A 22,027-nucleotide genomic window follows, 5' to 3' on the forward strand; every position below is an offset into this window, starting at 1 on the left:
AGGTTTTTCGAACACTTCCAATCCTCATTGCACCTGTTCATAGTTGCCCCTATAGTAATCCGGTCCATATGGCTTCACACAAACTAGGACAAATCGTTCTCCAGGTTAATACATTTTGAAGGGCATTAGAGGACTTTTCTTAATCCCAACAACAATGTTGATTTGATTGAGTTGATGAAAAATCTTTGATAATATTGAAGCTATTCAAATTTTAGTCAGTTTAAAAATGATATGAGGTTTATATAGATTAGCTGTTTACAGCAGAGAGTGCCAACTAGTGGCCGATGAAAATAAAGAAAAATAAAGCTTCATGGAGCTTCATCAACCCATCACTTCTACATTTTTAAAATTAACATTTATCAAGAAAACGGTTTGTTTCTCCAACATTTAAAAAAGTATGTGCCATAGAATTAACTGTAACTATAATTTTCAAAAGATCAAATTGCGGAGAAAGAAGAACGAGGGGAATGCAGTGGATAAGTCTCTGCTCCCCGGGCAGAACTGTTATGGGGATCAACTATGACAGGGTTATGACCAAGGCCTGTGCTTAGGGCGCCCTCGCGGTGGGGAGCCAAGGATTTGCTGGATTTGTAGCACAAGTGTGCAGCTACGACCGAAAGACATTTAGGTTAAAATGATTATTATTTTTAACTCCATCAGTTTATGTAACACTGAACTTTAAATGAAAGGGTTGTCATCAGCCCCTAAAGGGAAAGTCATTAACGAACTAACATTAGACTTTATTAGTGGGTCCGGCCAGTGGCGTTTTTTATTGGGATTAGGTGCCAGTCTGTGCCAGCTGTTGTTGTTTTGGAAGGAGGCTGGGCATAGAGGACATGACTCCTCTTGTGACAGTTTGAGGACACATTGGACTTGCTGACAGCTAATGGTAATATCAGCTGACACCCACATCATCTAATGAAGCACCTTTTGTGTTTGTTTTCCTCCTTAGCAATGAGTGCTGTTGGGTTTGTATTCATCTGCGGGAGCACATTAGCCCACATGTTATTGCACTGAATTTCTCCAGAGTGACAAGGAATGACCCTGAGCTGCTGCTGCGTGTAGATGTTAGATTCAGGCAATGATTTTTGAAGTGTGTGTGTGTGTGTGTGTGCTTTTGTGTTTTAGCAAAGAGGTTTCTAACGCTGGAGACCAACGCTGTTTCCCTTCACGTCATCATGACTGATGTTGTTTTTATCACATTCCACTCCGATGCAATACAAGCAGAATGACCCAAATGCATACAGATGTCCACATCTGCTGTTGATGAGGGCTTAAGTTGAGTTACACCCGGATCCGGGAGACACTCCCATCTTTTCCCAAATCACAAAATTGGAGAATAAATCTATCACACCCTTTTTGTTTGAGGGGCAAATCAACTCAGCTGAGAGGAATGATTTATATTTAATGGCTACGTTTTCTTCTTGACTTGTATTTGTAAATTATAATTCAGTGTCCATGCATAATACAGTGATTTTTATTTCATAATATATTAGCTGTAATTCAAGGTGTTCATGGTGTTCATGGTAAATCAGGTACATAAGTTTGCAGAAAGAAATTACGTATTCATGAGGAGAATGGTATAACACAACAACTACTAAGAAAGAAAACCTTAGTGGTAAAGAGAAGAGAATAAGTTACGGGGATAATGGGCCTTGCACTGGTAAAAAGTAGCTGAAATTAAAGCGGAAATAATCCTTATCTAAACATTTTAAATAATGATATGAATTTCATCCAAATTAGACCAAGTTTAGATTTTCTTTTTGCCGTCTCCCTTGGCCTGATTTACCTCTAAAACCTTGTAGTCTACAAGCTATTTCTCGATTCATTTTTTTGTTCAGGTTCAGGAGTCTATAAGACATTAAAATTAGAAGTTTACACATAAACAAACAGAAGGCTCTTCACAAATTACTTACTTACTTACCTACTATTGCATATACTGTATATATAGTATGGGTATGAAAATATATTGATACATTGATATATCCCATTTTTGTTTTAATTTTGTTTTGATTTGAGATTATATATATTTTTTAATCAATGTTCTATATATTGTTTTTTAAGATTTACTTGTAGAATTAACATGCATATATTCATGGTGTTTGGAAATGGTTGTGTTGCAATTCAAATTCAAGCTGCTAGATGGCAGCAGTCATTATGTCCTCCACAGCTAAAGTAACAAGGAAATCACGCAAGATCCGGTTGTTCAAAACAAAGGAAAATAGTGTACAGACTGCCATCTAGTGGACTCTGAAAATCATGACACTGCTTCATGAAGCTTCATCAGACCAACAGTTTGTTACAACTTCATCAAGAGTCATGTATATATTGCAATATATTCAAATATATTGTCACCTCTGTTGGGGTAATATATCGTATTGCCAGACTATTTACAATACACACTCCAAATACATAGATCATATATTATAATTTCTTATTCATGAACATTTTACAAAGCTAATGCTATTCCTTTGGGAGATCTAATTAGAAGATACAGATTTCCTTTATCTGTCTCCCTCAACTAGCTCTGTAATATGACCTGCTCCTACTCTTTCTCTGCGATGCTCTGCTTTCAGGGCATCTCTTTTCAAGGCCTTGAGTCTGATTACCACATTTCTTTACAAGGGTCACTTGAAAGAGAGTTGAGCCAACATTCCTCATGAAGAAAAAAAAAAATCAATTAACGGACAAGCTTGGAGGCTGTTCTGTGACGAGGAAATGTACTACTTCTGCCCACAGACTGAAGCCAAATTTACATTCCGTGCCTGTGAAATCACTCTTAAAAGGACAGGGGTCATCTCTTTTTGTAAGGAGAGACAAGGTGTCTGACATTTCCCTTTCTGTGGAATCTGAAAATGTCACACAATAACTGCGAGGGTTTTCTAAGAGCGTATAGCAATATATATGAACGTAAGGTCAAACTCTTTCATGTTATTTTTTAATTAAAGCACTATATTTGATAGTATTTAGTTAAATCTACGAGGTTTGAAGTGATAGTAATATGATTTACTGAGGAAATGTCATGCTAAGAATGTCATAATAAAGACATCAGTCACTATATCTGTATATCTATATTTGTCTTAACTGTGTCAATGAAACAAAAAAAAATAATAAGAATATAATGAAATCATACCGATTTCAAATATCCCACCTAAATTGTTTTGAGATGTTTTATCTTTTAGTATCTTGTCTTTAACCACATAATCAATTCAGGGACGGACAGAGGACTGTTAGCCAGGAATGGAGAGTTTGCCAAGAAAGAAAGAATGTTTAACTCATCATCATAGTCTGTTCCATGGAAATCAAATGAAAAGCTCCCAAATTTGGTGACCATGGGGCAGATTTACTAATCATCACTTTGCTTTTACAAGTACAATATAGACATACTAGTAGAAATTGTTGTTTTAATCACGTTTTAAATTTAGGTGCAAACAGTTGTATGTGTAACGGTGCACACATGGCTTCAAGGATTGTTGTAAAGGAGATATTGTGTTTGTGAATAATTGATAACAACAATCAAAACATGTTGCTTATCCTACAGCGTCACTTTGAGCCGACTAGGAGTGGATCCAGAGACGGCAGTGAAAGCAAGTGATTTAATACCTGCATAACGTTGTCATTGTTTTGCATTCAGGCCTTCTACTGAGATTTCTCAATTAGGTTTTCAACCTGACGACTTTCTGTGTGGAGTTTGTTTGCTACATTGGTCTGACGGTAGAGTGGTTGTTTTGTGGCTTGGAAAGATGTCGGTTTAATCCCATCTCCGGATTACATTGTGTCTCTGAGTCCCTGAGCAAGACACTTAAACCTGATTGCTCATGCGTCGCAGCCTACTCCCATCAGTGTTTAATTATGTGTGAGTAGAGAAAGAACATTATCAGTAAGAACCATATATCATTTATCGCATGGGTTTACTACCACCACTCAGGTTTCCTCCCACAGTACAAACATACAGAAGTTGATTGAATAAATCTAAATTGTATTTAGTTGGTGTAGGACCCCGGTGTGGGTAATGAGCAGTAGAACATTTCAAGGATTAAATAATGATTCCAGAATTGCACTCAGAGATCCTAAGTAGGTTAAAAGGTTGATATATCCAAGGATTGGAAAGAGGGGCAACCGGACATTTCACCTCTCATCCAAGAGGCTTCTTCAGTTCCAAAGTAGCTGGTTTGAGGAGCCACTTTACATTCCGGCGGAGTTGGAAAAAATGTGTGATTTGTAGATACCCTTCTAGAGAGGGTCTCTCATGGTCACAGGTGTGCATGTTTGGGGAATTTCCTAGGGACAGGTTGATATAGTTACCGTAGCTTTTATTTTGCACTCGCATCCTCGTAACTCATGATGCAAAAAAAACCTAACCTAACCTCTAATTCTAACAAATTGTATCCTTCATCGTGTTGAGATTTATCACTGAGTACCCATTGTTAATGCTTTAATCTTAATGTTTAAATGACTAAATCTGGAAGACAAAATCTTCCTGAACTGATTTCCAGCATGCTCAGCAATATGAGTCACGAAGGACATTGGAGGAAAACTTCCGGAAGCGGGTTGTTATTTTAATGTCAAACAGTGTTGCTTAATGAATCCCCCCACTGTGAAAAAGATTGTCTTAGTGCTGTGTGAAAGCATGAATTAATCACTCACCTGCTTCCATGGCTACCGCCCCTGCTGGGCCACACCCCAGCATGAGCGCGGATGCTTAACGTGAAGCGATTTCTAATCTTTTAGTCAAAATGATGACACGTATTGATTTATGAGCTTAACCGCCATCTGGGAGAAGCAGTGCGCTCACATGCATATAGAAACTGGGAATGTAAAAGTAACACATCCGTGGGGAATGTGGGGGATAAGTCATGTGGAGCAAAGTCAAATGACATGCATTTTATATGGCGGTGATGAAGTGGTGCAGTGTGAGGGCGCAGTGACAACACTATGACAGAGATGAATTATTGATGTACTGTTCTTGACAAATGGCCAAGATATAGACGGAAAATTAATCTTTACACAAAATCAAATTTAACTGAATATCTAGAGGAATAATCATAACTACAGGTAAAGAATGTGTGTAAGTTTCAAATAAGAAATAATAAGGTTATACTTGTAAATACTACTTGTGTATGTATGGAAAACATAGTGTGTTTAGCAATATACTGTATGTGTGTGATATTTGGATTGAAACACGGTTTTATTAATAAATGATTCCTTTGGAATCATCGAGAATGCTTAAATTAGACTCAACTTATTGTTTTTCTAAAGTCAAATTTCGGTTACTTTCGGCGTATCATATGTTTTAAAATGTTAAAGCTAATGCTAAGTGTGTTCTGTTATTATGATTATGGTTACATGTCTATTCAGAACAGAATATTTTCAGAATCCAATAAAAATCTTGAAAATACCCCACACCACATGAGACCTCAATTCATAATTCAATTCATGACTGGTTGCTGGAGCTTTTCCCAGCTGTTTAGGGTGAGATGCAGTGGACACCCTAAACAAATACAAATACCACACATACAGTTAAGTCCACACATAAAAGGAAGAAAGTTGCCTCAAGATGGAAGTGAACTTTGCACCATTGTAAGCAAAAACTGTACAGATTTTTAATTCCTTATTGTTTAGCTTAAAGTTTCACTTTTACCTGTTTACTATATCCAGGGTCTCAAGCTCAACTACAAAAGGTCAAAAGGCTAAGAGAAAATTATCAAAATATATTTTTTAATCCTTTATGGTTACATTGTTTTCTCTGGTTTTAAAGGTGAAAGAATTATTTCTCAGATGTATAATGGCAAGAATTTTATACGTTTTTGGATCAAAACCTTTCTATGGGCCATGGCAGTTAATCATTATTACACTACACTGTTGTAAATAAACATGGTTTACTACTTTGGATGAGCTTTAGTTTGAGTCAGTTCGACAGGACTAACTATGCTCTACCAGGGAGTATTTTTACTTTCTGTTTGAGATATATGCAAGTTTAATTTGCTGCCTATTACCCTTGAGCCTAAGTCTCTAACTCTCTCAATGCATTATGGGTCGACCGTTAAGGTAATAATTTCAATTTCATGAACTGCTTGCCAATGAGGAGCAACTCTATGTATTTGTTGTTTGATTGTAAATGTTTCCCCTGATACACCCAGAAATCTATCGAAGAATAGAAATGTCAAGTGATGTCAAAACTCTTCTTATGATGCGATTATGAGATAAGGATGAAAAGGCCCACCCGAGATAACTTCCGCAAGAGAGTTGAACAACATAATAACTGAAATCTTTAGTCTCATTATACTGACAAAGCCACGATGCACATTCAACTAGCATGCTATTGATTCTTGAACTCCTTGGTGCGCTAAACGCTGTTCCCATTAATTGCCTCTTTGATTTGTTGAAGCTCTGCGTCATTGTCCGGCTCAGAAGCACAAGTACGATCAATATAATCTACTTGAGAATTCAAAGCAGTAGTTCGGTCCCAAAAGTGCAAAATGATGATTCAGCTTTTTGTTCTCTGCATTTAAATATGATAAAAAGTTGCATACCAACCATTGAAGTCATTTTCCTCTAAGCTTCACTTTTATCATTACTTTTTTGAAATTCACTTATATCTTTTCTCGCCTCTTTGGTACGGAAACTTTCTAAAATCATTCAGTCAGACCCTTTCAGACCAATTGTTTGTAGGAAAAGCAATATCACGATCAGTCCAATTGATTCACTTGTGTGTTGTGTCGCACAGTCACTTGGCTGCTACGTGTGCTTTATTGATCTCAAGTCTTATGTAAATGTGTATATGTCTAAGTGTGTGCTTGTGTGTCTCAGTGTCTTTATCAGGAACAAAAAGAACAGAAGTTGCTTGGAAGAGGAACGATAAACAATATATGCTGACATCTCATCCACTTAAATGGGGAATCACAGGGTTAAAACATATCTAAATAGGGCACCTTGGATCGGTCATTTACTGGAGCTAACATATAGACTGTCAGACAATAACTTACACCTGAGAAAAATGTAGTCATCAATTGACCTATCGTATATGAGAGTGCGCATGGATGGATGGGTGAATTTTATGTGATTTTGCCTTGTCTTGCTATGGAGTGAATTAACCCTCTGATGAGCCATGCCCTTCAAATTGATATTGACGGATCCTTTTAAACCTTTTGTTTGGCTATTACTCATAACTATGCGAATCTGAAAAAGCACAGTAGTCAGTTAATCAAATGTTGATTAAATTCACTCCCAAAACAATGGTATTAGAGTACTGTATTACAGGCTCCAATGATAATAAAGGCTTCAAAACAGTTTCACAGACATCATTTATCTTGTAACCCTGCTCTCGCTCTTTATTTTCCGCAGGCACCCCGGTTTCTTTGCATCTGGTCAAAACGGACCATGCAGAGTACAGGAGCTCCACCGCATATGTATTTCTGGAAGAGACAACACAAGGGAAACTACAAACACATTTGTTTCTAGGCCACCGGGCAACACTAGGGTTTAAGGAACCTAATGTCAACTATGGGTTGGGATTATGTTCAAAGTAATCCTCTCCTTTTTGCAGTTGGAGGCAAAAATGCATGTCCATGCTAATGTAGCGATGTGGGCTTATTTTCTTCATCCAAAAAGACATGGCAAACAACATATAAATACCACCATACTGCTTATATGTGCTCCTTTTGTATTGAAACCTCGACAGAAGAAATTTGACGGAAAATGTTAAGTATGTCCATATTTTAAGCTTGTTTTTAGAAAACCACCAGTATCTTTGGGTAAATTGTCCCCCCAATGGAGGTGTCAGAGAGAATGCAAAAGGTAAAGATCTGAAGTATACATGTAGTGTTGTGTATTGCATTTCCGTTTTTTGTCTCTAATGAACCACCGTATTTAAAGCCCTGTATGTGGTTAATGGCGATGGCTTGACGGAATGATGCTGTACGACACAGCTGTTCAACAAAAGTTCCGATCTCCTGTCATTCCTGTGGCCACTTGCAACTTCGATTGTATTTTTGTGCACTACAATGTAGGTAGTGTTTTTGGACTGTGTAAGGAAAGCGGAGTATCCGGTGCAGTAGATAAAACCTGCAGATAAACCTCTGAGGTTTGTAAACCAACTATTGAGGTACTAAACTTCAGCAATACCCAGCAGTCTAACTTTTGTAACTTATAGTGATGGACTGATGAGGCTTCTGATGAGTTTTTTTTTTTAGAGCTTGGAAAATTGGTGTCCTCTGTGTAGAAATGATATGAAGTTTCAATAATTGTTTGAAACAATAGTTCCTAAAGCAGAGAGAGTGGCGTTAGCCTATCAACAGCAACTTGCACTCTTACAGCCCTTATTTTCCACAAGAATTAGGACCAACCAGATAAGCAGTTAACCTGTTTGTTAGTTTGTTGACGACCAACTTATACATATCATTGAGGGAGGTAAGCCACAGCTACGCTTTACAACGATGGAATGTTTTTGAGGCACTTCTTCTCAACTCACATAATAAGACAAGCCTGGTAGTTGACCCTGGACCTGCTTGGTCAGCGGTTGAGAGGCACTCATCTGTTCAGTTGTCATTGTCACTTCATAAGCTCAGCTTGATATCAGTCCTCTTCATCATCTTCAAAACAGCAACTCCAGGCCATTGACAAAACTTGTCAAAACAAGTGAGATCCTTCTACAGTTAATCGGTCTTTGAATAATCAAAGTGCTGCAGGGGGATCTGAAAAATATCCTGGCATTGTTTGGTCATCCATAGATCTCATTCACACAGTCTTATACCCCGAGGGCTTTCCCAAATAGACGCCTCTATTTCTGTTTAATCTCCAACCAGATTCATCGTCTCTCTCTCGAAGGTGGGCCGACAGCCAGATGTCTGCTTCAAAGTTGAATGCCGAACTCTGGAGGCTTGAACACTCAGAGAGATGTTATTTGAGGTGTCTGGGATTTTGAAAAAGCGTGGGTGCCTAAGTTGCCAAGCACCCAGCTCAGTCTCAAACCTGCTGCGTACAACATATGCCAAAAATCCTGGAGAAAGATTGGAGAGACATAATGCACAGGCTCAGACATCAGACAAGCTCAGGCCGGAATGATCGTAGAAGAAATAAACTCCCTTGTTGAGAATGCGAAGAAGTATTTGCGTAAGGAAAACAATGTTTTTTGCAAATACTCCGAGATCTGATTCGCCACTGGCTATATTTGGCTGCCGTCGACTTGTTCATGAAACTCGGGCAGTTTCCACTTTATTTTCACCCAGAAATGTTGCTTCAGGTATGCGTCTGTCACTTCTTGCTACATTTATCAACCCTTTCCGCTTCCACATGTCAACTCTGATAAGGAGGACGGAAGATGGGGCTGAATCGGGAAAAGAGTGTGAAAGATAAAAGCAGGAATACTGAATACCTGTGAACAGCTGATGGCTTCTGAAATCATTCTTTTCCTACCTTAATCAAAAGCTTCATATTGGCGATTTAAGTGATAGAATTTATAATTAATATATTCAATTGAAATTTAAAATATAATGTGAAGGGAAGTGACAAAAAAAAAGAAGGAAAACTGACCTTAAAGTAATTAAAAATGTTTAAAAACACTATTAAAGTGACACAGACAAGATGCAGGTGTTATTTGTATCATTACCTTAAGAAAGTAAAGCTAAAATAAATCGTTTTATTATCAAACATGGAAACATTTCTATCATGATCCGTGTTTGTATTTGCTTTTATTTATAACTTACATTTCATGTCCATTTCACCCTCTTCGTTCACATGAAAGGGTTAATGACACCCGGCTTTAACCACTCTGCAATTAAAGCTCTGCACCAGCTGGACAAGCTTTCTCGTTCCAGTCCGCAGTGTCATCCTGTCTCTAGTATGGTAAAGTTACTTTCCATGTGTTTTAAGTTGCGGCCTTTGTGCGGTTTTCTCCTGGTTTGGTGAAGCCTTTGATTCAATCTTTCATCTATTGTTTTGCACGACTGTAGATAAATAGCGAATGTAATTTCTCGGTCACAAGTTCATGTCTCAAGACTTTCTATTTAGTTTTCAGTTCATCACAATTGGTTTAATAGTTTTACCAAATGAGTATCACATTAGGGCCATCATTTGTACAAGTCTACTCTATCACCATACATTTATCATTATATATTTTTTGTATTTTAATGACAATTTACATGACATTTAATGACAAAAAACATGTGTGGGCTCAGGAGAATGACAACACAGATAATTGGTATATAAAATCATCTTTTACATGCTTCAAAGTCAATTGTTTGACTTCAGTTCTAGGCCACAGGGGCAACATCTTAAAGGTTGTTGAGCTAATTCGAGGTAAACACTCAAGCCTGCAGAGGATCTCTATGTTCCGCATTCAGCTTTGCAAAGTTTTTCATCATTGATGAAAGTCTATATACACTGTTTGCATTATTCAGTGCCCATGTCAGTTTCAATCGGCTTCAGGCTGTTTGCATCGCAGTGAAGCGTCACAAAGTGCAATTTTGAATTCTAACTGAAATGCAACATTTTTGTTTTTGAAAAGGCTATGATAAGGTTGTCTTGGTTCATTGCAAAAAAGGAAAACAAGTTCAATCTGTTTTTGAAAGTTTTTTAATTCTTAATATAGAAATAAAACCGCCAACAATACATTAAGTAAAGACGCAAACTAATTGTTTTTAATTAGAAAGCCTTATGTTGTTTTTTAATTTACAGTTATACAAAATAAAGAGAACAAGTGATTTATTTCTATAAAAGAACCACAATGTAACTCTTGAAAAAAATGCAATTCCATACAAAACATGATGTAAATGTTGCTTCCAAATACAGCAGGATCCCTGCAAAAAATCAAAGCTTTTGTAATATCAAACAGTCAGCATATATTAAATAGAAAGCAGATCCATGTGTAAGTTCAAACGAGCAGACAATGCCAACCATTAAACAATGACAGCAGCGAACACGTGTCTTCCACTCCCATAATGGTGCCACATGGAGCAATAAAAAGACCTAAACACCCTCCTCCCACCCTGTTCTGACCCCACTCCATGGACGTATCACAGCCCATTGTTCCACGTGCGACTTGAACGAGCTAAGAAAGAAACTGTTGCCTGGTCCCGTTCAAAGTGAACCAAGCAACAAAGGAGGCACTTACATTGAAGAGCCTCACATGGTCCTCCGATAGAAAGGGAGAGAACGTGCGAGCAATCCACGTCCGAGAAAACAATAGTGAGTAACCTTGAGGAAAGAGAGAGGGGGAGAGAGAGGGATGGGGGGAGAGAGAGGGAAGAGAGAGAGTAAGTGAGATGGATGGAGAAAAAGGTGAGAGAGAGGACACAGATTCATGCATCCCTACACGCTGCACACGCAAATCAAAACACTTAGAATCTTTTCATGCTTCTCTCCTCCTCTTTCTACTGTTCAACTCCCCCCTTTTCTCTTCCTCCGTCCGTCCTGCAGCCTGTGCCTTCGGGTTTTACTTGTCATGTGTTCAGGCTCAGGCAAGCGTGAAGTAGGATGAGGAAACCAAGGCTGCAAGTGCTTTGTCCGGCAGTTGGGAAACTCTTGCTTCCATTACTGGGAACACTGAAGTTCTTGGCCCCTCCTGAGTGTTTGATCCAGTGCAGATGGATGAGGCGGCAGACGATCCTGTCCAGTCTTTGACTCTTCACTCACGCCTTTGAAGAATATGCTCATGAAAGGGTGAAACAAAACCCTTATGTTAAAACAGTGGAATCATAAAATGACCAAATAAATGTCCGGAAATAAAAACTATTTTCTTTGGCTATCAGAGATTAATAAAAGTTTGATTTATCTGTATTTTCAAAGACATTTAAAATACTTTTTTTTCTTCTTCACTTTCCACTTTCCTAACTATCTTGGGTTGGTGTTCCATCCGTCAGTGTTATTTCAAAAATCATAGTTTTTTGTATTCGTTATAAAAGTATCAGAAGACATGATCTAATCAACCAAATAAAGTTTATTTTATTGTTATGTCTTTAAATCAGATAAAACACAACCATAAGAACATGCATTCATATTGTAAATAAATAGTAAACTGTGAAAGAGGGGTGATAAGGGGAGTTACAGTTATTAACATGAATATAAACATAGAGGACATGCAACACATACACATGAAAAAAAGTGTATACATAATAACACAACATAGAACCTTATAATCACATGATGTTCAAAACGTCAAACATCAAAATGATTACATGACACTGTCAGTATTAAGTAGTGATGAAAAATTGTTGAGCTGAAGTTGGTTATTACGTTTACTTAAGCAAAGTTATACTATTATCGCTTTTGCTGGCAATGGAATGTCTTACAATAGAGCAATCCAGGTTTACTCAGATAAGCCATCATGGAGAACTCGTAGAAGTAGAAGAAATCGTATTTCATTCCAGTCTGTGTTCTTTTCCGGTCGTGACCTTTGTTCTTGTGTCTCGGATAATCAACTTGGGATGGAATAAAGACGCAGCTGAAACAGTTCTTGCTTGAGAGAGAAATCGGACAGACATGATAACTTTTTTTTTTAAGTAATATGTTTTGTGAATTTCTACCATCTCTGACATTCTTTAAGATTCAGTCATTTAAGACTCTCTAACCTGACATAAGAATCGTTAAAAAAATAAACAATTAGGTGTAAATAATCTGTTCAGTGAAAAAGAAAAGATAGGATAATAGAAATAATAATATTTGTTCTGCTTGCTCCTCTTCAATATCTGAAATTTCTTGTCTGTTTAAAAAATGTGGGATCACAGTTGAAATAGTTTCTGCTTTGAGATCTATCTTTGGATTTAGGCACGCTTTATGAGTCTAATGACAACATTTACCATCACTTTATTTAGCTTTTAAATTCAAGTTAAATGATCAAAACATATTTGGTCCAATTCTTGCGGCAAAAGAGCATCTCAATGTCTAACTCTATAATCTCCATTCTTCTCTCACTTTATCCTCCCTCTCCCTTTTTATCCAACCCCTCTGTCTATCCCTATCTCTTCCACCCTCCAAGCCTGTCAAAGCTGGACGCCATTAACAATGAGTCTGGTTCTGCTTAAGGTTTCTGCCTTTTAAAAGGAAGTTTTACCTCGCCATTGTCACACTGCCATTCACTTATTGTAGTTTTAATTAAACTGTAAACTTTCATAAAATAACTTTGTTATGATTCAAAACCTTCCATCAAATATAATTGAATTAAATTGGCAGTATCTGTTCCACCGCCTGGATCTTCAGCCTTGCAACCCAAGAGTGAATTAAATGTTTGTGTCAGCCTTTATTTTTTTCTCTCAAAGCGTGGCATCATCAGCAAACTTGACCTTGACAAAGCATATCTGGCAGCATAACGCCCACCAATGTAAGCTATGTGCAAGCGTCTCTTGATACTTACACCATTGCCTCGAGTACGGATCTTGAAAATATTGTTTTCAGTTTTGACTTTTAAACTTGGAAAAGTAGTTTTCAATATACAAACCTTAGAGTGTTTTACATCATTTAGTGATGGGTTGACCAAATTTCCTGAAGCTATAACTGAGAATCGATGAATCATCCAATAAAAAATTAACATGGAATACCCAGAGAGACAAGTGATAATTATTGTTTTTCGAATAGCCATGGAGGAATTGGACTGATGTGAGCTGGCAATTGAATCCTTTCATTGTTTTCTTTTATTAGACAATATGAATCCAACCATACTTGAGTTATCCTTATTTCAAGTCAAGATTCCAATATGCACCATTGATCAGTGATGGACTGTACTTAAGATCATGTTTGAGTAGCTGTACTTAACTTTAGTTTTAATCCATGAAAGATTGTTTTACATTCATTTCAACACAATCTGCCTTTCTGTCCGAAAGACAGAGGAATAATTGATCCATTTATTTTGAATAAAAATGCAATGAGACGTGTTTCCTGTACCTACTATATCAGTATATGTTAAAAAAAAAAGTACTCATGAATCACAATATAAGGATACTATTGGATTAAGTTGGAAAATAGCTATTGCAGGTACTTTCCATGTGTTATATTTCAGTGGTCCGTACAGGCCTTTTCCGGGGCGGAGAGGCATTTCTTACCTCTGCATAGTAAGAAGGATTATTTGTTTAATTTCTGTCCCATTGATCCTGTCAAGGTTACTCAACAAATAACCTTTAAGCTGGCATAAACTTACTTAATGTTTGTGATATGTCAGCCATGCTATTTTTTGGGGCACCTTTTTGTTAAATTGTTGGTGGTAGTATTGATTGAGAAACGGTTGATTCTCCATTGCACTTATTTTATTATTTTAATATAAATAATATATAAATATAACATTTTAGTTTTTATACAATTAAAAGGACAACATTCCTAAAGATGTTTGTAGCTGTTGGGTTATTAAAAGTTTATAAACATATTAAATTATGCGTTTAACATATATTGTATTAGTATTAGATCCAACATATCTAAGTTCTGTGGTATTGTTTGTGACACAATTTTGTCAATTTTAAATAAAATTAAAAAATTTAGATAAAACATCCTGCGGCGTGGCTGTCCATAAGATAATATTATAATGACCAGTTAAACAAAAAGTAATTTCTATTTAAACGCCTTGAGATCTGCTAGACCAGGGGTGAACAATATGTTTAACGCAATCTATCAGACGATTTAATGGTAGTGTAGGTAGATCGCATGACATAAAAAAAAAGACGTCAGCCACGATCCATCTGTCACCTGTTTGATATACAGGGCGCGCTGATGTCTGATAACATGATGAAGCTTTTCTTTTTCATTCACTTTATTCTTGTAAAATCTGTAAAATGTTCTTTTGACTTTGGTATTATTTTAATATATATTTAAGTACACCTACAGCCTAAATGACACTACTTGCTCCTGGAAAATGATATTTATGGATGTTCAGTTTTTTTTGACCAGTACTATACCAGTTGGAAAATGATATTTATGGAGGTTCACTATGTTTTGACCAGTACTATACCAGTTGGAAAATGATATTTATGGAGGTTCAGTATGTTTTGACCAGTACTATACCAGTTGGAAAATGATATTTATGGAGGTTCAGTATGTTTTGACCAGTACTATACCAGTTGGAAAAGGATATTTATGGAGGTTCAGTATGTTTTGACCAGTACTATACCAGTTGGAAAATGATATCCATGGCTTTCCAGTTTGTTTTGCCCAGTACTAAAATGAACCAAAGGGCTGTTTACTTTGTCCCATTAATCTTTGTTATTTTTACTTTACAGGATAAACAACACAAAGCTAATCTAAGGACCACGGTATATATAATGTAAACAGTAAATACCTGTCAGTTAAAAACAGAAAAAATAAAATAGCATGACAAAGACTGGCAAAACACAAACATTAAGTTCTCAGCACTTTTTTCTGTGACAAGATGATGCCAAATAGAGTTTGTCTTTGACTCATATTCACTAGTTTACAAGATTATATTTTTGGAGTTAACTGAAACGAGACCAGCATATTGACGTATAAAGAGTCAGAGATAAACGAAAAACTTTCAGACAGTAGTAATCAATACAACTTTAAATACATTATTTTCAGTTCTCAACGACTAGTCTTTTGCGATAAGTATTATTTAAAGTGTATAAAATTAAATCATATCTAATGTTTTATTTATATTCTCATGTGTGCAACAAAGAATTTGCAAGTTTTTCAACATATATTTTTTTAAACTCAAGGTTGTAAAAAAAACAATGAAGATTAATTTATGTGTTTCGTTCAATCTGTCTATTTTCTTTTTGTTTTTTTGTTTGAGGATCACATGTTTGAGTTCAAATGTCTATAGCTGATTATTTATGAATACGAACACTGGCGTGTGAGCTGTAAAAGGTCTCATCTAGACATCAGTCCTTCTCTGAGAAGACTTTTAGAAATACAGTTTGTTAACTTTTTGAAGCAGCAAAGGGAATAGTTGATGTGATCAATATGTTCCAGAGGGTGTTTTTTCCATAAATGTGTGAAGATAAAACAGACAGGTTGAGTGCTTTTATGTGAGCCTCAGCTGCAGCAGTTTCTCTACTGTATCTCCACATGCAGAAGGTCAACTCTGCACCAGGAGGGGAAAGTTACTCACAGTATGTTGACCCAATTAGCCCATCTGCATGGCAGAGAATTTGTTTAGTATGTATGAATCCCTGCTGTCAGCATTATGTAAGTAAGTAAGTCATTTATATTTGTAGAGTGCTTTTCCAGACCAGGGTCACAAAGCGCTTAAACAATCAAAACAATAGTCAATAAAATATATACTTAAACGGTCAAAATAACACAGAGAACAACACAGGAGTCTCAGAAAATCAAGGAAAAGCCTGAACAAATAAAAGTGAAAACATCAAAATACGACTGGAAAATACCAATAAAAACGAATTAACGCCAAATATACCCGGTTGACATTAACTTCTTTTGAATCAATCAAGGGAGAAAACATATATCTGATGTGACTTTATGAAAATATTCAATGTACTATAATCTGATTTCTCTAAATCTGACTCTGAATCAACTGATAGCAGCAGAAAATAAATGTTTTCATGCAAAGTAGATTTTACGGACAATGTGGCCACAATACGCTTAATTTTGGTTAGAGATGTTGGTGGTTTTCTTCAAGACTTTGGATTTATTTTTGGCAGCATGAGAGACAAGAATGCCAGAGGTTCTAGTCCAACTTAAGGTAGTTGGATGTCCCTTGTTTTTGCATTTTCTTCATTAAAATTGGTTTCATTTTGTCCTTAGAAACTTAACCAGGAAGATCAAATATAAATCCCAGCACAATCTTAAGTATTGCTGATATGCATCATTTTATTTCAACAGTGACTTCCATTCCATCTGGTAAATCGTTTTTTTTTACTCTTTCATCTTCATTTTAGGAGTTTGGAGGATGAAATGGGAATCGATGAGATATAAAGTGAAAGGACGAGGCAAGGAAACAATATGTTCAAAATTAGGGCAAGAACTAAAACCGCAGCCTTGTGCAAGTGTGAAAAAATGTTGAAAGTGGCTGAGCTGATATTGGGCAGACATATTTAAGTAACGGTCCACTGCATCTCAGACGTGTGGGTGATGCCTCCAGTTATGTTAAAGATGCTGCATGTTTTTCAAGAAATGTAATATCCACACTAAATATGTGCCTTTCTTCTTTTCTGCAATGATCGTGTTAATACACTGAACTGGAATGAACAAACTTTTCTAATTCCTTGTACATTCTGGAACATTTTACATAAGGTATGTTGTATATTTAGCACTGGAAAAGTATGAATTCTCGCATACTCAATGTGAGCATCTCTTCCATCCTCTTTCATCATATACTCTTTCTGCGTATGTGGCAGCTTTCATTTTCATGTCTCCGCCTGTGCTGTCCAGCTATGCATGCGTCTGCCACTTCCTATAGCCTTCAGAACCTCAGGCAGAGCCTGTGAGCTTGTGTGTCCAGGATGGGGCTGAGCATGTTGTAGCTGCTCACGTGCCAGCTTGTTCTGCCCAGCTCCTTTAATTGTGCAACGTTAGCAGTTTAGACTGAGGCCCAGCTGTGAGAGACAAGCGTGCAAGTTGACCTGGAAAAAAAGAACGCCTCCACGCTAAAGACCAGAGGGTCGGAAGGCGCACTCTTGCATGGAGGATAGCGTTGGTAGCAGCGCGGCCTTCATGCGTACAGAGGAAGCCGGAATCTACTTCTGCTTTTCGCCAACAACTGAATCATACCATCGGCTTTTTCTCGGAGTAGCTTTTCCTTCTTAATTGATTATTAGCGATGATGATCCTGCGGTTCTTGCTACTTATTTCTTGAGCTATAGAAGATGAAGGTCCACGGGGGGATTTTAAGGGCCAACTGGGAAAAAACGTGATTAAGAGAATGCCGTGATACTTGGAAGAAACTCTTTAACTTATATAAAACACATTCCACGTGTTTTCTGTTTGCAATCGTTTTTCCACCATAACTGAAAACGTTGTTAGTGGATTTTGATGGAAATTTTAAGTATTGGTTATACGTGGGCTGACATAGAAGTTAAGATGTTATGTGGTTCTATCTGACATTAGCAATCTTTGGACGGTTTCCTCATTCACTCGGAACGGAAACAGTCAAATAACCAAAAGTATTTCACAAAGTCACTTTAATAAATAATATCCAGAAAAGGTTAATCCAAAAAGGGGTTACGACTTAGGCAAAAACAAAATCATAACACAGAAAACAGGAGGAACGGCTGGAAAGACAGTCAGAAAATTAAGGGGAAAAAAATAAATAAATAATTATGTTTTTGACAGAGACACAGAGAAAAAGGTCAAGTTCAGGTAGACATCCAACCTTGTCGGGAGACACGATCAAGTCTGTTGAATTTTTTTTGTTATTGTTTTACTGATTATTCCTACTTTCCTAATTCCCTATACTGAGATTGTCCATGTCATGTTTTTATTTTATGTATGTATTTATTTACAGTGTCATCTGAAACTATCCATGCTATGCCTTATATCATGTTTTCTTATAGTTATTACATCTTACCCATATTTATGGTGTAGTTTGTGTTCATTGTGTTTGAGTTGTTGATAATTTGGCTACTTCAGCTAATTGTTGCTCTCCTTATTCTACAAATTGTACACGTATATTGCCCCTTATGTGTATTTGCAAATACTTTTTTGTATTAATTATACGATAAAATTAATCAAATAACTTTCACATGACTGAGGTGACAGAATCAGAATTGTTTTTTTCCAATAGCCAGCAATTTTTCATAAACAATAAACAATAATACATAAAAAATAAAATAATAAGAAGAACATAAAGAGAAAGAACAAGATGACACAATCTAAGTCTAAAGATAAAGACAAAGAACATAGGTCAAAAAAACAAAAAAAAACAAAGACAAAGGATACAAAGAGTAACATGGAACAGAACATCCAGATACTCTCACTCCACTCCTGCCCCCGAACTCAGAATTGTACAATTTAATAGCCCGAGGAATGAATGAGTCCCTGAGTCTATTTGTTTTGCAATTACATAGTAAAAGCACATCTTAAACAGTTCAGGTCCTTTTAAAATAAAAGAGAATAAAATATACTTTGAAAAAAGAAAGAGTTGTCAAAGTAAATTAAGTTAAAAGCCTTTACTCCATATTGTGAATAAATTAATATCAATGAAATAAAAATAGATGATTAAAAATACAATAAATGAAAAGAGAGACTTTAACATAAAATTACATATAAATAATGAATAATGAATTAAAAAAAATACATTTTATTTATCATCATGAGTTCATGAGTTCTATTCCTGGTCCTGAAACTCTTCTTTGCCATGAGATCCATGAGATTTTAAAAATTAAAATCTGAGCAACTGTACTTAATCAAGTGAACAGAAATAACCTGATTCTCAGCACATCTCACACTGTTTTTTTCTCATCACCCATTTCCATCTTATCGTCATTGCTGTGCCCCGACATACAACACACACGTTTGCTCTTCCTGTGTGTAAGAAATGAGTTTCTGCTGTGGTGCGTTTAGAGGCCACTCAGTCAGAAAAGTGATACTTAATTATTCAAGCATCATATTTAGCCCAAGGCTGGATGATCAGACCTGATACGTCTCAGGAAGTTAGCCTTATTCACCGAGTTAATCCAGTTTATGCTGGAACCGCCATGCAAGGTTCTCTCCTCTCTTTCCTCGTTCAGTGTCTCTCTGAGCGTAAATAGAAAGGTTCTTTATTATTTTTATCATCTTGGGCTAAATTCCCAATTGAGATCATGTTGAAAGCTTTTAAAATGAAAGGAGAACCACGGCAGCCACTTCCCTTCATGTATTTTTCATCTGCACCAATTGCAGCATGGAATTTCTACATCTGTATAAGTTGGTATTTTTACTTTTGCCGAGCAAGAGATCTGAACATTACAGCCTTTAACTCTCAGGAGGCATTAAGGCCTGTCTCAGGAATAGAAAAATGTTGGATGGGGAGACCATGAAAAGCACATGAAATCTTAAACGCGTCTTCTGTTCTTTTTCTCGAAGAAACAGACATTAAATATACTTTGAAAAAAAAAGGAATAGTTGGCAAAGTAACTTAAGATAAAAGCCATCGCTCCATAAGGTAATGAAGACAGACTCTTTTTATGTAGTTTTTTTTTTAACTAACTTTAGAATAAAATGTGATTTTGTAGGATCTTGATGCGAGGCTCAACTTAAGAAAAAAGCTTTTCCAAAGACTGATTCATCATTGAGGCTCATTCTAAAACATACTGCTGCAAAATTAGAAGAAGAAAACAACATTTTTTCCTTTCTATTTTTCTTTTATTGTCATTTACCACTGCTGAGCACACAGATCTTTTGATGGTCATTTCCTCTTATAAAAATTGATCACAGCATTTATTTAATTTGGTATAATTCATACCACAGTGGTGTGTATGTAGTGGTGTTTCTTCATTGAATCTTATTTTCTTATCAGTTGCCAATTTGATTGAAGATCCTAAAAAGATGCTACAGAATGCAGGTCAGTTTATGTGCAGAGAATATTTGTAGTGATGTGTTGAAAGTTGATTATTCATTTCATAGAGTGGCACTGGATTGAACTTTGTGCTTCGTAATCATTTACTTTGAACAGACATTCAATTAAAAAGTCTCATATTATTTTTGGACTGAGGGACCCCCGCCCCATGAAGCTTCATCAGAACATCACTAGTGTGATGCCTCTATTACCAACTGACATACATTAGTGCTGATAAAAAGGCCAGCCTTTTACACGTAAGCCTGAAGTTGTCTCTGGGTCAAGGTGACCCACTACACATATGTATTTATGGAAGCCAGAGAGGTCCTACATCTTGACCCAGAGACAACACAAGGGATACCCAAACACATTTGTTTTTGTGGCCAACGGATCACATTGACCCAGTGATAACACAAGGGTTAAGAATGAATGAAACTTTAGAAGGAAATCCTTTATAAAACTTATTTTAATTGACCAGCCAAGCTATCGTTTGAATTATTTAGCGATCACATTTCATTTATTTATCTTGATGCTGAGCTGGAAAACCATGTGATTTAGGTTATAAACAAAAGAGCATGAGAGTACCTCATAAATGTAGACTGTAGTGATTTGATGAGGCCTCATGCAAACTGCTGTGTAGTCAAAACACTGTATCATGATACAGTGTTTTCAGTGCTGTTTCCCGAGGCCCTAAGCCAACCATCACTAGTATACAATTATTAGAATAATATGGGTCTTATTAACTACTTATTAAAAGAAATAGATATCATAGATGGAATCTTTCGTTAATCTTAAAAAGGACTTGGTAAAATTGAAAATGATGAATCATTGTAAGGAGGACTGTGTACTCAATAGCTTCTGATTACTGTCAGACTCTTGTTGACCTGTTAACTCTGACCTGCTCTTATTGAAAAGGTTTCAATTAGAACAATGACATTTCCAAGGCTCAGCATCAAACTTGTGGTAGTGTTTACCAATAAATGTTGAATATCTTTCACATACAGTGATTCATCTTTTGACCTTTCATTTTTGTCAGTCAACTTCAATAATGTTCATCAAACCACATACAAAGTGTTGTTCAATAAACCCCTTCTTTCTCTGAGGGATGTCAATTCACAGCGGCTCTCAACAATGCTTTTAAAAGAGATTCGTAAACAATGTTTTTTTGTTTTTTTTTTACTTTCACTAAAGTAAAGGCCTGCATGTTTCCTCGCATCAATAAAACATAAGCGATGTTTTGTTTGCTTTGTTAAACAACCTAGAGAACCGTAAGTGGTGAATAAAACAAAAGGTCCGAGCACACATGTAAGACACACACAGTTTGAGAAGAGAAATAAAAAGCAACCGCGATATAAAAGAAAAGCCACACTTCGCCCATAAAGGCGCCCGTGTGTGACTGCCGCACCACGCCTGCCGAAATAAAAACAACCGAGCGCTTTCGACAAATCTGCTTCAACAGCCACAACCAATTGAGTGTGCAACCTCAGATCTGTGCTTAGTTCTCTGAACTGGGACACAAAGTCGATTACTTTCTGTACGTGAACAATGTGTGCGAGGGAGTGTTTGGATGTCGCATGACGATGAATTTCTGCCCCTGAG

General features: G+C 36.6%; 1 protein-coding gene across 1 annotated transcript in view; it reads right to left on the reverse strand.

Annotated features, from left to right (window-relative positions):
• Positions 1 to 11,251, reverse strand: part of LOC148080119 (E3 ubiquitin-protein ligase Midline-1-like) — a 52,901-nt gene extending 41,650 nt beyond the window's left edge. The window contains exon 1 of the mRNA XM_087791683.1: positions 11,111 to 11,251. The gene's annotated coding sequence lies outside the window, so the exon portion shown is untranslated. The remainder of the gene's footprint in view (positions 1 to 11,110) is intronic.
• Between the last annotated feature and the right edge of the window lie 10,776 nt (positions 11,252 to 22,027).

This window comes from Callionymus lyra, chromosome 5, assembly GCF_982586985.1.
Source record: "Callionymus lyra chromosome 5, fCalLyr1.hap1.1, whole genome shotgun sequence".
Classification (NCBI taxonomy): Eukaryota; Metazoa; Chordata; class Actinopteri; order Syngnathiformes; family Callionymidae; genus Callionymus; species Callionymus lyra.